The following is a 14895-nucleotide window of genomic DNA, read 5'->3' on the forward strand; positions in this document are numbered from 1 at the left end:
CCTCAGTACCAGACTGGTCCCCACAGACCCAATATCCAGGTAAGCATCTGAACCCTCAGGTTACCAACCAACTCCTGTGGTCCCTGTCTCCAGGATCACCCTAGCATGAGACCAATCTCCATGGCACTAACCCGCAGGCCAGATCCCACAAAATATGCTCCCATCCCAGTACCAGACTAGCCCCTGTGGATCCAGACCCTAGTACCATCCCAGTGTTCCCTGGTAGCTGGCTGACCCCTGTGAATCCAAGATCCAGGTCCACCCACACATATCCAAGTCCAAGGACATTGTCAGAGACTCAAGTGACAGGCCCATCCCAGTGAACCAGGCTCTAGACCCGCTCCTAAAGAACCAGGCACCAGGTTGTTCCCCATGTATCCAAGCACTAGGCCTGCCCACCTGCTGAGCCAAACACCAGACCTGTGGGCCTGAGTAATCCAGCAGCAAGCTTGCCTGCATAGACCACCATATAGCCCACCCTGAATCTCTGGGCAGGCTGACTGATGAAGGGTTTTACATGTCGAAGCCAGTCATAAAGTCTGAAAGAGGTGCTTACTTCCTCAAATGCACAGACACCAACATAAGGTCACAAGGATCATGATCAATGAAGGAAATATGTCACCATTGAAGAAAACTAAAAAAAAAAAAATTTAAACCTCCAATGACTGATTCTAAAGAAATGGAAATCTCTGAACTATGTGACAAAGAATTCAGTATAATCCTCTTAAATATATTCAGTTAACTACAAGCAAACACAAATAGATAACTAAAAGCAATTAGAGAAACAAAGTGTGAACAAAATGAATTCAATAAGGAAATAGAAACCATTAAAAACCCAGAAATCCTACAGATGAAGAAAACAATGTCTAAACTAAAGAATTCAATATATATCTCAAAGAGAAGACCCGGCCAAGAAAAGGAAACAATAATGAGCTAGAAGAAAAGTCATTTGAAATCATTCAGTCAGATGTGCAAAAACAAAAAAATGAAAAGAGTGAAGAATGCCTACATGAGTTATGGGATACCATCAAAAGAAACAATGTATGCATTCTTGGAGTCCCAGAAAGAGGAGAGAACGAAAGGAACAGAAAGTTCTATAAAGTAATAATGTTTGAGAACTATTCAAATCTAGGGAGAGACTTGGACTTCTAAGTTCAGGAAGGTAATAACCTACCCCAAAATTTCAAACCCAAATGATCTTCTCTAAGATATATTATAACAAAACTGTCTAAAATCAATTGGAATTGAGATATACACACTACTATACATAAAATAGATAACTAATAAGGCCTTATTGTATAGCACACGGAACTCTACTCAATACTCTGTAATAACCTATACAGGAAAATAATCTAAAAAAGAGCAGATATATGTATATGTATAACTGATTCACTTTGCTGTACACCTGAAACTAACACAACATTGTAAACCAAATATATTCCAATAAAAATTATTTTAAAAAACAAGTTAAATGTGCTATGTAATTTCATAAGTATACAACATAAAGTAAATTTTTTTGGCCTTTTAAGCTATTAAAAAATAAAATAAAATCAAAAACAGAGAATTTTCAAAGCAGCAAGAGAAAAAAAAATATTCTCACATGGAAGGGAACTCCCATAATGCTATCATTGTATTTCTCATGGGAAACCTTGCAGGCCAAGAGAAGGTGAGATGAAACTGGAACTAAAACAAGCTAAAAAGCATACACATAGCAAAAGAAGCAATAAAGAAAATGAAAAGACACTGTATGTAATTTGAGAAAATATTTATAAAACATATATTTGATAAGGAGTATGAAAATAGTTCATACTATTCAATAACAAAAACCAAAAATTCATTTAAAAAATGGGCAGAAGACCTGGATAATTTTTTTTTTCAAAAAAGACACACAAATGGGCAACAAATACATAAGGGTGTGCTCAAAATCACTAATTATCAGGGAAATGACAATTAAAACCACAAGAAGATATCACCTCACATCTGTTAGAATGGCTATCATCAAAAAACAAACACTGCTGGTATATTTAAAATAAAATGCTTTTCCATGAAAAAAAAATTCACTCAAAAAACAAATGAAAAACAAACAAAAAACAAGAGATAACAAGTGTTAGAAAGTATGTAGAGAAAAAGGAGTCCTGTACATTGTTGGTGGAAATATAAATTGGTGCAATCAATATGGAAACCAGTATGAAGTTTCGTCAAAACATTAAAAGTAGAGCTACCATATGATATATTTGCACTCTCATGTTCATTGCAACATTATTCAAAACAGTCAAAATTTAGAGAGAACCCAAATGTCCATCAACAGATGAATAGATAAAGGCAATGTGATCTATATCTATATATATCTATCTATCTATACTCATGCATTATATATTCAGACATGAGAAAGAATGAAATCCTGTCACTTGCAACAACATGGATGAACCTTGTAGGCATTATGCTAACTGAAATATATCATCCAGAGAAAGACAAATACTATATGATATCAGTTATACGGGAGATCTGTTAAAGCCAAATCATAGAAACAAAGAAAAGAGTGGTGGTTATCAGGGACTGCATGGTAGGGGAAATAAGTAAATGTTGGTCAAAAGGTACAAACGTCCAGTTTTAAGATGAATAGTTTCTGGGGATCTAATATAGGCATGCCAATTATGTTAATAATACTGTATTATATATTTGGATGTTCTTAGAGAGTAAACCTTAAATCTTCTCACCACACAAATGAAATGCTAATTTTGTAACAATGGAGGTATAAGCTAAAGCTATGGTAGTTATCATTTTGCATTATATAAACAGTGTCAAATCAACACACTGTACAGCTTAAAGTTACACAATGTTATATGTCAATTATATCTCAATAAACCTGGAAAACTTAACCATTATAAAACTAGAAAAAAAAAGAAACCAATATATGCAATATAGAAGTTCTAGAAGAAGACTGAGCAATAGAGGCAGAGTGAATATTTGAACAACTAATGGCTGAAAACTTTCCAATTTTGAGGAAAGGCATTCATTTACAAATACAAAAAAACCTTAAATTACTCCAAATAGAATAAATTCAGAGTCCCAAACTGAGACATTTTATTTATTTTTTTATGGGGATTAATATGTGCTTCCAGAACTTATAATTAAATTTGACCTTTGACATGCTAACTTATAATATCAGCATCTAAGGAATAAAATTCACTGTCCACTGAAGTTACCTTAAAATTCAGGATATATCAAGTCAAAATCCGGAAAAGCAGACCTTGGAAATCTAATCAAACCATGATATATGATAGAATTTTAGCCTGATCAGTAATGTTAACTCACTTGAAGGAAGAGATGTGTAAGGATAGGTGTACACGGGGACCATAAGAGAGGAACCCTGAGGGTGTGCTGCCTGGGTCCAGCACTGACTGCCTTCTCTGACCAGCCCTACCTGTCCCCAAACTGTCCCTGCAGTGTCCTTGTGGGCTTCAGGCTATCATACTCAGTGATGCTGACCACTGACATCACCTCACTCACTCCCCTGACTTTATTTTAAAATCAAACTTTCAAAAGCAAACACAAAGAGAAATCTTGAATCACCAAGAGAAAAATAACCCATCACATGCAAGGTATCCTTAATACGATAATTAGCAGAAATCTCAGCAGAAACCTTGCAGGGCAGAAGATTGTGGGATGATATATTTAAAGTCTTGAAAGAAAATACCCACCAACTGAGAATTCTATGTCCAGCAAAATTGTCCTTCAAATATGAAGAAAAAATTAAAACATATCCAGATAAACAAAAGTTGAGTTTATTAGCAATAGACCTATTCTACAACAAATGCTAAAGTAATTCCTTCAAGTTGAAATAAAATTATGCTAGCTAATAACTGAAGCCATATAATAATATAAATTTTCCTTTAAAGGTAAATACAAGGACATATAAAAACCAGTATTATTGTAATTTTGGTTTCTAACTCTATTTTTTATTCTTTTACAGAATATAAAAAAGAAAAGCATAAAAAGTAATTATACATCTATGTTAATGGATACACAATATGTAAAGATGAAATATGAGACATCAATAATATAATAGGGAGTGAAATGTAAATAATTTCTCGTGTGAAATTGAAGTTAAGTTGGTATTAGTTAAAAAGTGGATTTTAAAAATTTTAGGATGGTATAGGAAATCCCTGTGTAACTACAAAGAACATTTCTATAGAACATATCCAAAATAAATGAGAAGGGAATCAAAATGAGTCATATAAAAAATCAACTAAACACAAAGACAGGTAGTAAAGAAGGAAATGAGGAAAAGGAAAAGTACAAGATATACAAAACAAACAAAACAAAACAAAATGACAATAGTAAGTCTTTCACTATCAGTTATGGCATTGAATGTAAATGGATTAAACTCCCAGTCAAAAGACATGGATTGAGAAAATAAAGAAAAAAATAGAATCAAACTAAATACACTGAACACAAGACATACTTTAGATCTCAAGACACATGTAGGTTGAATGTAAAAGGATTGAAAAAGGTATTCCATTAAAATAGAAACCTTAACAGAGCAAAGGTATCTAAAGTAATATCAGAAAAAAATAGACTTTAAATTAAAAAAACTTATAATAGAAAAAAGGACATTATATAATAATAAAAATTTCAATTCACCAAAAATTTCTGTTATAAACATATAAGCAACATACACCAGAGTTCCTAAATATATAAAGGAAACACTGATAGAATTGAAAGAAGAAACAGACAGCTCAACAATTGTAGCAGGAGATTTCAATACCCCACTTTCAATAATAGATAGAAGAACCACACAGAAGACTAATAAGGATATAGAGGACTTGAACAACACTATAGACAAATTGGACTTAACAAACATATGCAGAACACTCCACTCAACAATAGGAGAGTACATATTTTTCTCAAGTGTACATGGAACATCCTCTGGGATATAACATATATTAGGCCCCAGAATGATTCTTAATAGTGTTAAAAAGATTGAAATTAGATAAAGTATCTTTTCTAATAACTATGGAATAAAACTAGACATCAATAGCCAAAGGGATACTGGAAAATCCAAACATGTATGGAAGTTAAAGAACAAACTTTTAACTAACCAATGAGTTGGTTAGATGAAATGGGAAAATTCCTCAAAGCATACAATCTACCAAGACTGAATCATGAAGAAATAGAAAATCTAAACAGACCTATTACTAGTAAGGAGATTGACTAGTAAGGAGATTGACTCAGTAAACAAAACCTCCCAACAGATTTTTCCAAGATGGCAGAGTAGTAGGAGGATGTTGAGTTAATCTCTCCCCACAAACTCATCAAGAATATATCTACAAATGGAACAATTCTCACAGATCGCCTGCTGAACACTAGCAGAGGACCTCAGACACCTAAAAGGATAAGAAAGATTCCCCACATAACTGGGTAGGATGAAAGAAAAAACAGGACAAAAGGAAGAGGAGAGGAAGTAGGAGGGGATCTGTGCCCCTGTTGGGGAGCTGAAGGTGAGGAGTGGTCCCTGTATCTGGGGAAGCCCCCTCGCTTGTGGGAAGATCAGCTGGGACAGAAGGGGAGTTTTGGGGCTCAGAGGAGAGCCCAGAAACAGGTCTGTGGCAGACAGCACAGAATGAGACCTACACAGATGATCCGTGCCACAGCCCTGTAGGCCCTAGCATGAGACAGGTGTCCACTGGTGTGCATGGGGGCTGGGAGCTGGAATGTGGGGTTTGGAGAGAAGATCTGTGGAGGGGACTGCTGTTGGCTGTGAGAAAGCCTGAAGGGATGGGAGGTAGGAGCTCCACAACCAGTAGTGCTCATGGAGGAAGCAAGGGATGCCAGAGAAGAGAAGCACCATTTTTGAGTGACACGCAAACAGAGGGGTCACCACTGCAGCCTCTCTCCTCACGCCCCAGCCCCTGCCTCCACAGGCACTAGGGAGGGCTCCCACCAGAGCCAGCTCATGTGTCCCTGTCATCGGATCTTCGGGCCACTGCCACGCCCCGCCTAGGCGACCAGCTCACCCCAATTGTCACCTGATGGGCGCACTCTTTCCAATACTTACCCCAGCACCCTCCCACCTGGGCAGTCCACTTGCCCCAATTGCCGCCTTGGCTCCTTCCTGCCTGGCGGGCTCCTGTGCTCTGGCAACCTCTGGAGCAGGCTCTGGTGGGAGGAACACATGCAGAGGTGGGGCTGAAACCACAACTGAGCACCAGGGGCCCTGTGGCTAAGGAGAAAGAGCTGAAATCTCTCTTAGCGGCTGCAGGAACTGCAAAGTCACACCTCCTCTGATGGCTTCCTAAATTCAGCACCTCAAAAATATCTGAAAGGACAGCAAGTACTCCTGTAGCTGGGATGGATTTGACTTTAGCAGCTGTGGGCTCCGTGGGCACATACACATGGGGGTTGGGCCATGCCAGAGTCTGAGCTGTCTCCATAGTTCCCACAGTGGGTCCAGGTGCATGGCTACTGTAATGTTAGAACCTGACCTCAGTGGATCTGTGCTGGTAGCCTGGTGAAAACAATGCCTGAGAGTCACCTGGGTGAATTGCTGGCATACCCACAGTTAAGGTGGGTCCAAGAGCAGTGCCAACAACACTGTACATTGTGAGCCCACACAATGAGTGAAAGGGGACACAACAGAGCCTAGTCACAGGTGAACAGCTCCAGAAGAGAAATATTCAGTGGCTTCTGTCTCAGTGGGAGTGCTCTAATACTGTCTTCCTCATACTGAAGATCAGAAACACAGCTAAGAAACAGATCTGGGGGCCTCTATTCCAACAACCAGGGAGGAGACCCCACCCCTGACAGGACAGTGAAAACCACAGAGCAAAGGGGTGGCCCCAATTAATATCCAGGGCAGGCTCTGGTCATCGCAACACCAGTCAAAACACCTATCAAGGGGATAATGACACAAGCCTCTAGAGCAACCTCAACCACCAGGGGCTGACACCAGGAGCAAGAGGAGCTACAATCTTGCAACCTGCAGAAAGGAGAACACAAACACAGTAAGTTAGACAGAATAAGAAGACAAAGAAATAAGTTGCAGATGAAGGAGCAAGATAAACACCTACAAGAACAACTAAATGAAGAGGAGATAAGCAATCTACCTGAAAAACAATTCAGAATAATGATAGTAAAGATGATCCAAGATTTCAGAAAAACAACGGAGGCACAGATCAAGAAGAGGCAAGAAATGTTTAACAAAGACCCAGAAGAACTGCAGAACAAACAGAGATAAACAATAAAATAACTGAAATGCAAAATACACTAGAAGGAATCAATAGCAGAAAAAAAAGGTAGAAGAACAGATAAGTGACCTGGAAGACAGAATGATGGAAATCAATGCCAGGGAACAGAATAAAGAAAAAATAATAATACAAAGAAATGAAGACAGTCTCAAAGACCTATGGGACAATGTTAAACGCACTAACATTCGAATTATAGGGGTCCCAGAAAAAGAAGAAAAAAGGAAAGAACCTGAGAAAATATTAGAAGATATTATAGTCAAACACTTCCCTAACATGGGAAAGGTAATAGTCACCAAGTTCAGGAAGTGCAGAGTCCCATACAGGATAAACCCAAGGAGTAACATGCCAAGACACCTATTAACCTAACTAAAAAATATATAAATACAAAGATAAAATATTAAAAGCAACAAGGGAAAAGCAACAAATACATACAAGGGAATCCCCATAACTTTATCAGCTGAATTTTCAGCAGAACCTCTGCAGGCCAGAAGGGAGTGGCATGATATATTTAAAGTGATGAAAGGGAAAAACTTACAACCAAGAATACCCAGCAGGGCTCACATCAGATTTGATGGAGAAATCAAAAACTTTACAGACAAGCAAAAGCTAAGAGAATTCAGCACCACCAAACCAGCATTCAAACAAATGATAAAGGAACGTCTCTAGGCAGAAAACACAAGAGAATAGAACAAAAGAGGAAAGGAAGAAGAAAGACCTACAAAAACAAACCCCAAGATTTAAGAAAATGTTAATAGGAACATACTTATCAGTAATTATTTTAAATGTAAATTGATTAAATACTCCAACCAAAAGAAGTAGACTGGCTGAATGGATAAAGAAACAAGACCCATGTATACGCTGTCTACAAGAAACCAACTTCAGACCTAGGGACACATACAGACTGAAAGTGATGGGGTGGAAAAGATATTCCATGCAAATGAAAATCAAAAGAAAGCTGGGGTAGCAATACTCATATCAGACAAAATAGACTTTAAAATATGACTGTTACAAGAGACAGGGAAGGACACTACATAATGATCAGGGGATCAATCAAAGAAGAAGATATAACAATTGTAAATATTTATGCACCCAATATAGGAGCACCTCAATATATAAGGCAAATGTTAACAGCCATAAAAAGGGAAATCGACAGTAACACAATCACAATAGTGGGGGGAATTTAACACCCGACTTACAATAATGGACAGATCATCCAGACAGAAAATTAAAAAGGAAACAAAAGTCTTAAATGACACATTAAACCAGATAGACTTATTTGATATTTATAGGATGTTCCATCCAAAAGCAGCAAAATGCACTCTCTTCTCAATTGTGTACAGAACATTCTCCAGGATAGATCACATCTTGGGTCACAAATCAATCCTCAGTAAATTTAAGAAAAATGAAATCATATCAAGCATCATTTCTGACCAATGTTATGAAATGAGAAATCAATTATAGGAACAAAAACTGTAAAAAACACGAACACGTGGAGGCTAAACAATATATACTAAATAACCAATGGACCCCTGAGGAAATAAAAAAAATACCTAGAGAAAAATGACAACGAAAACACCATGACCCAAAACCTAAGGGATGCAGCAAAAACAGGTTTAAGAGTGACGATTATAGCAATACAATCTTACCTCAAGAAACAAGAAAAATCTCAAATAAACAACCTAACCTTAAACCTAAAGCAACTAGAGAAACTAGCACAAACAAAACCCAAAGTTACTAGAAGGAAAGAAATCATAAAGATTAGAGCAGAAATAAATGAAATACAAAGAAAACAATAGCAAAGATCAATGAAACTAAAAGCTGGTTCTTTGAGAAGATAAACAAAATTGATAAACTTTTAGCTAGACTCATCAAGAATAAAAGGGATAGGACTCAAATAAATAAAATTGGAAATGAAAAAGAGAAGTTACAGTGGACACCACAGAAATAAACAGGATTATAAGAGACTACTATAAGAAACTATATGCCAATAAAATGGACAACCTAGAAGAAATGGACAAATTCTTAGAAAGGTACAACCTTCCAAGACTGAACCAGGAAGAAATAGAAAATATGAACAGACTAATCACAAGTACTGAAATTGAAACTGTGATTTAAAATCTTCCAACAAACAAAAGTCCAGGACCAGATGGCTGCACAGGCAAATGCTATCAAACATTTAGAGAAGAGTTAAAACCTACCCTTCTGAAACTCTTCCAATAATTTGCAGAGGAAGGCCACCATCACCCTGATACCAAAACCAGACAAAGATATCACACAAAAAAGAAAATTACAGACCAATATCACTGATGAACATAGACGCCACAATATTCAACAAAATACTAGCAAACAGAACCCAACAACACATTAAAAGGATCATACACCATGACCAGGTGGGATTTATCCCAGGGAAGCAAGGATTTTACAATATATGCAAATCAATCAGTGTGATACACCACATCACAAATTGAAGAATAAAAACCATATGATCATCTCAGTAGATGCAGAAAAAGCTTTTGACAAAATTCAACACCCATTTCTGATAAAAACTCTCCAGGAGTGGGCATAAAGGGAACCTAACTCAACATAATAAAGGCCATATATGACAAACCCACAGCAAACATCTTCTCAACGTTGAAAAACTGAAAGACTTTCCTCTAAGATCAGGAACAAGACAAGGATATCCACTCTTGCCATTATTATTCAACACAGTTTTGGAAGTCCTCACCATGGCAATCAGAGAATAAAATGAAATAAAAGGAATCCAAATTGGAAAAGAAGAAGTAAAAGTGTCACTGTTTGCAGGTTACATGATACTATGCATAGAAAATCCTAAACATGCTACCAGAAAACTACTGGAGATCATCAATGAATTTGGCAAAGTTTCAGGATAAAAAATTAATAAACAAATCTCTTGCATTTCTATACACTAACAACGAAAGATCAGAAGGAGAAATTAAGGAAACATTCCCATTTACCACTGCATCAAAAAGAATACAATACCAGAGACTTTCAAGATGGCAAAAGAGTAAGACATGGGCATCAACTTCCTCCCCACAAATACATCATAAATACATTTACATGTGGAACAACTCTTATAGAACACTGACTGAATGCAGGCAGCAGACCTCAGACTTCCAAAAGTTATATAAATTTTTTTCCTTTTTCTCTATTTGTGACTGTGTATGTATGCTTCTTTCTGTGGTTTTGTCTGTATAGCTTAGCTTTTACACTTTGTCTTAGGGTTCCATCTGTCCATTTTTTGTTTTTTTGTTTTTCAGTATAGTTTTTAGTGCTTGTTATCATTGGTGGATTGTTTTTTTGGTTTGGTTGCTCTCTTCTTTCTTTCTTTTTTTTCTCTTTTAAAATTATTACTTAAAAAATAATTTTCTTTCTAATAATTTATTTATCTTTTATTTTAATAACTTTATTTATTTATTATTTTTTCTTTCTTTTTTTCTCCCTATAATTCTGAGCCGTGTGGCTGACAGGGTCTTGATGCTCTGGCTGGGTATCAGGCCTGTGCCTTAGAGGTGGGAGAGCTGAGTTCAGGACATTGGTCCACCAGAGACCTCCCAGCTCCATGTAAAATCAAACGGTGAAGCTCTCCCAGAGATCTCCATCTCAATGTGAAGAACCATCTCCACTCAACGACCAGCAAGCTACAGTGCTGGACACCCTATGCCAAACAACTAGCAAGACAGGAACACAACACTACGCATTAGCAAAGAGGCTGCCTAAAATCATAATAAGGTCAAAGACACCCCAAAACGCACCACCAGATGTGGTCCTGCCCCCAAGAAAGACAAGATCCAGCCTCATCCACCAAAACACAGGCAGCAGTCCCCTCAACCAGGTAGCCTACACAACCCACTGAACCAACATTAGCCACTGCGGGCAGACACCAAAAACAACAGGAACTACAAACCTGCAGCCTGTGAAAAGGAGACCCCAAACACAGTAAGTTAAGCAAAATAAGAAGACAGAGAAACACACAGCAGATGAAGGAGCAAGGTAAAAACCCAGTGGTCCAAACAAATGAAGAGGAAAGAGGCAGTCTACCTTAAAAAACTTCAGAGTAATGATAGTAAAGATGATCCAAAATCTTGGAAATAGAATGGAGAAAATACAGAAAAAAGTTTAACAAGGACCTAGAAGAACTAAAGAGCAAACAAACAATGATGAACAACACAATAAATGAAATTAATAATTCTCTAGAAGGAATCAATAACAGAAAAACTGAGGCAGAACAATACATAAGTGACCTGGAAGATAAAATAGTGGAAATAATTACCACAGAGCAGAATAAAGAAAAAAAAAAATCAAAAGAATTGATGACAGTCTCAGAGACCTCTAGGACAACAATAAACATGCCAACATTTGAATAATAGGGGTCCCAGAAGAAGAAGGGTAAAAGAAGGGTACTGAGAAAATATTTGATGAGACTATAGTTGAAAACTTCCCTAATATTGGAAAGGAAATAGTCAATCAAGTCAAGGAAGTGCAGAGAGTCCCATACAGGATAAATCCAAGGAGAAACACGCAAAGACACGTATTAATCAAACTACCAAAAATTTAATACAGAGAAAAAATATTAAAAGGAGCAAGTGAAAAACAACAAATAACATACAAGGGAATCCCCAAAAGGTAACAGCTGAACTTTCAGCAGAAACTCTGCAAGCCAGAAGGGAGTGGCAAGACATATTTAAACTGATGAAAGGGGAAAACTTACAACCAAGATTATTCTAACCAGCAAGGATCTCATTCAGATTCTACAGAGAAATTAAAATCTTTACAGACAAGCATAAGCCAGGAGAATTCAGCACCACCAAACCAGCTTTACAAAAATGCTAAAGGAACTTCTCTAAGCAGGGAACACAAGAGAAGGAAAAGACCTACAATAAGAAACCCCCCAAAATAAAGAAAATGGTAATAGAAACATACATATCGATAACTACCTTAAGTGAAAATGAATTAAATCCTCCAACCAAAAGACATAGACTGGCTGAATGGATACGAACAGAAGGCCCGTATATAAGCTGTCTACAAGAGACCCACTTCAGACCTAGGGACACATACAGACTGAAAGTGAGGGGATGGAAAAAGGTATTCCATGCAAATGGAAATCAAAAGAAAGCTGGAGTAGCAATTCTCATATCAGACAAAACAGACTTTAAAATAAAGACTATTACAAGAGGCAAAGAAGGATACTACATAATGATCAAGGGATCAATCCAAGAAAGGGATATAACAATTGTAAATATTTATGCACCCAACATAGGAGCACCTCAGTACATAAGGCAAATGCTAACAGCCATAAAGGGGGGAATCCACAGTAACACAATCAGTGTAGGGGAATTTAACACCCCACTTTCACCAATGGACAGATCATCCAAAATGAAAACTAATAAGGAAACACAAGCTTTAAATGATAAACAACATGGATTTAATTTATATTTATAGGACACTCCATCCAAAAACAACAGAATACACTTTCTTGTTAAGTGCTCATGGAACGTTCTCCAGGATAGATCATATCTTGGGTCACAAATCAAGCCTTGGTAAATTAAAGTAAATTGAAATTGTATCACCTATCTCTTCCAACCACAATGCTATGAGACTAGATATCAATTATAGGAAAAAGTCTGTAAAAATACTAACACATGGAGGTTAAACAATGCAATACTTAATAACCAAGAGATCACTGAAGAAATCAAAAAGGAAATCAAAAATTACATAGAAAAAAATGACAATGAAAACATGACGACCCAAAACCTATGCGATGCAGCAAAAGCAGTATTCAGAGGGAAGTTTATAGCAATACAGTCCTACCTCAAGAAACAAGAAACATCTCAAATAAACAACCTAACCTTACACTGAAAGCAATTAGAGAAAGAAGAACAAAAATCCCAAAAGTTAGATGAAGGAAAGAAATAATAAAGATCAGATCAGAAAATAATGCAAAAGAAATGAAGGAAACAATGGCAAAGATCAATAAAACTAAGAGCTGGTTCTTTGAGAAGATAAACAAAATTGATAAACCATTAGGCAGACTCATCAAAAAAAAAGGAAAAAAAAGACTCAAATCAATAGAATTAGAAATGAAAATGGAGAAGTAACAACTGACACTGCAGAAATACAAAGAATCATCAGAGATTACTACAAGCAACTGTAAGCCAATAAAATGGACAACCTGGAAGAAATGGACAAATTCTTATAAAAGCACAACCTTCTGAGACTGAACCAGAAGAAATAGAAAATATAAGCAGACTAATCACAAGCACTGAAAATGAGACTGTGATTAAAAATCTTCCAACAAACAAAAGCCCAGGACCAGATGGCTTCACAGGCGAATTCTATCAAACATTTAGAGAAGAGCTAACACCTATTCTTCTCAAACTCTTCCAAAATATTCCTGAGGGGGAAACATGCCCAAACTCATTCTACAAGGCCACCATCACCCTGATACCGAAACCTGACAAAAATGCCGCAAAAAAAGAAAAATGCAGACCAATATCACTGATGAACAAAGATGCAAAAATCCTCAACAAGATAGTAGAAAACAATCCTACAGCACATAAAAAGGATCATACACCATTATCAAGTGGGGTTTATCCAAGGAATGCAAGGATTCTTCAATATACACAAATCAATCAGTGTGATACAACATATTAACAAATTGAAGGATAAAAACCATATGATCATTTCAATAGATGCAGAAAAAGCTTTTGACAAAATTCAACACCAATTTATGATAAAAACCCTCCAGAAAGTAGGCAGAGAGGGAACTTACCTTACCATAATAAAGGCCATATATGACAAACCCACAACCAACATCATTATCAATGGTGAAAAACTGAAACCATTTCCTCTAACATCAGGAACAAGACAAGGTTGTCCACTCTCACCACTATTATTCAACATAGTTTTGGAAGTTTTAGCTACAGCAATCAGAGAAGAAAAAGAAATAAAAGGAATCCAAATCGGAAAAGAAGAAATAAAGCCGTCACTGTTTGCAGTTGACATGATACTATACATAGCGAATCCTAAAGATGCTACGAGGAAACTACTAAGCTAAGCTATGAATTTGGTAAAGTATCAGAACACAAAATTAATGCACAGACATGTCTTACATTCCTATACACTAATGATGAGAAATCTGAAAGAGAAATTAAAGAAACACTCTCATTTACCATTGCAACAAAAAGAATAAAATACCTAGGAATAAATCTACCTAAGGAGACAAAAGACCTGTATGCAGAACATTATAAGACACTGATGAAAGAAATTACAGAGGATACAAACAGATGGAGAGATATACCATGTTCTTGGATTGGAAAAATCAACATTGTGAAAATGACTATACTGCCCAAAGCAATCTACATATTCAATGCAATCCCTGTCAAACTACCAATGGCATTTTTCACAGAACTAGAACAAAAAATTTCACAATTTGTATGGAAACACAAAAGACCCCAAATAGCCAAAGCAATCTTGAGAAAGAAAAAAAAACAGCTGGAGGAATCAAGCTCCCAGACTTCAGACTATATTACAAAGCTACGGTAATCAAGACAGTATGGTACTGGCACAAAAACAGAAATATAGATCAATGGAACAGGATAGAAAGCCCAGAGATAAACCCACGCACATA

The sequence above is a fragment of the Balaenoptera acutorostrata genome, chromosome X (genome assembly GCF_949987535.1).
Source record: "Balaenoptera acutorostrata chromosome X, mBalAcu1.1, whole genome shotgun sequence".
In the NCBI taxonomy this organism is placed as follows: domain Eukaryota; kingdom Metazoa; phylum Chordata; class Mammalia; order Artiodactyla; family Balaenopteridae; genus Balaenoptera; species Balaenoptera acutorostrata.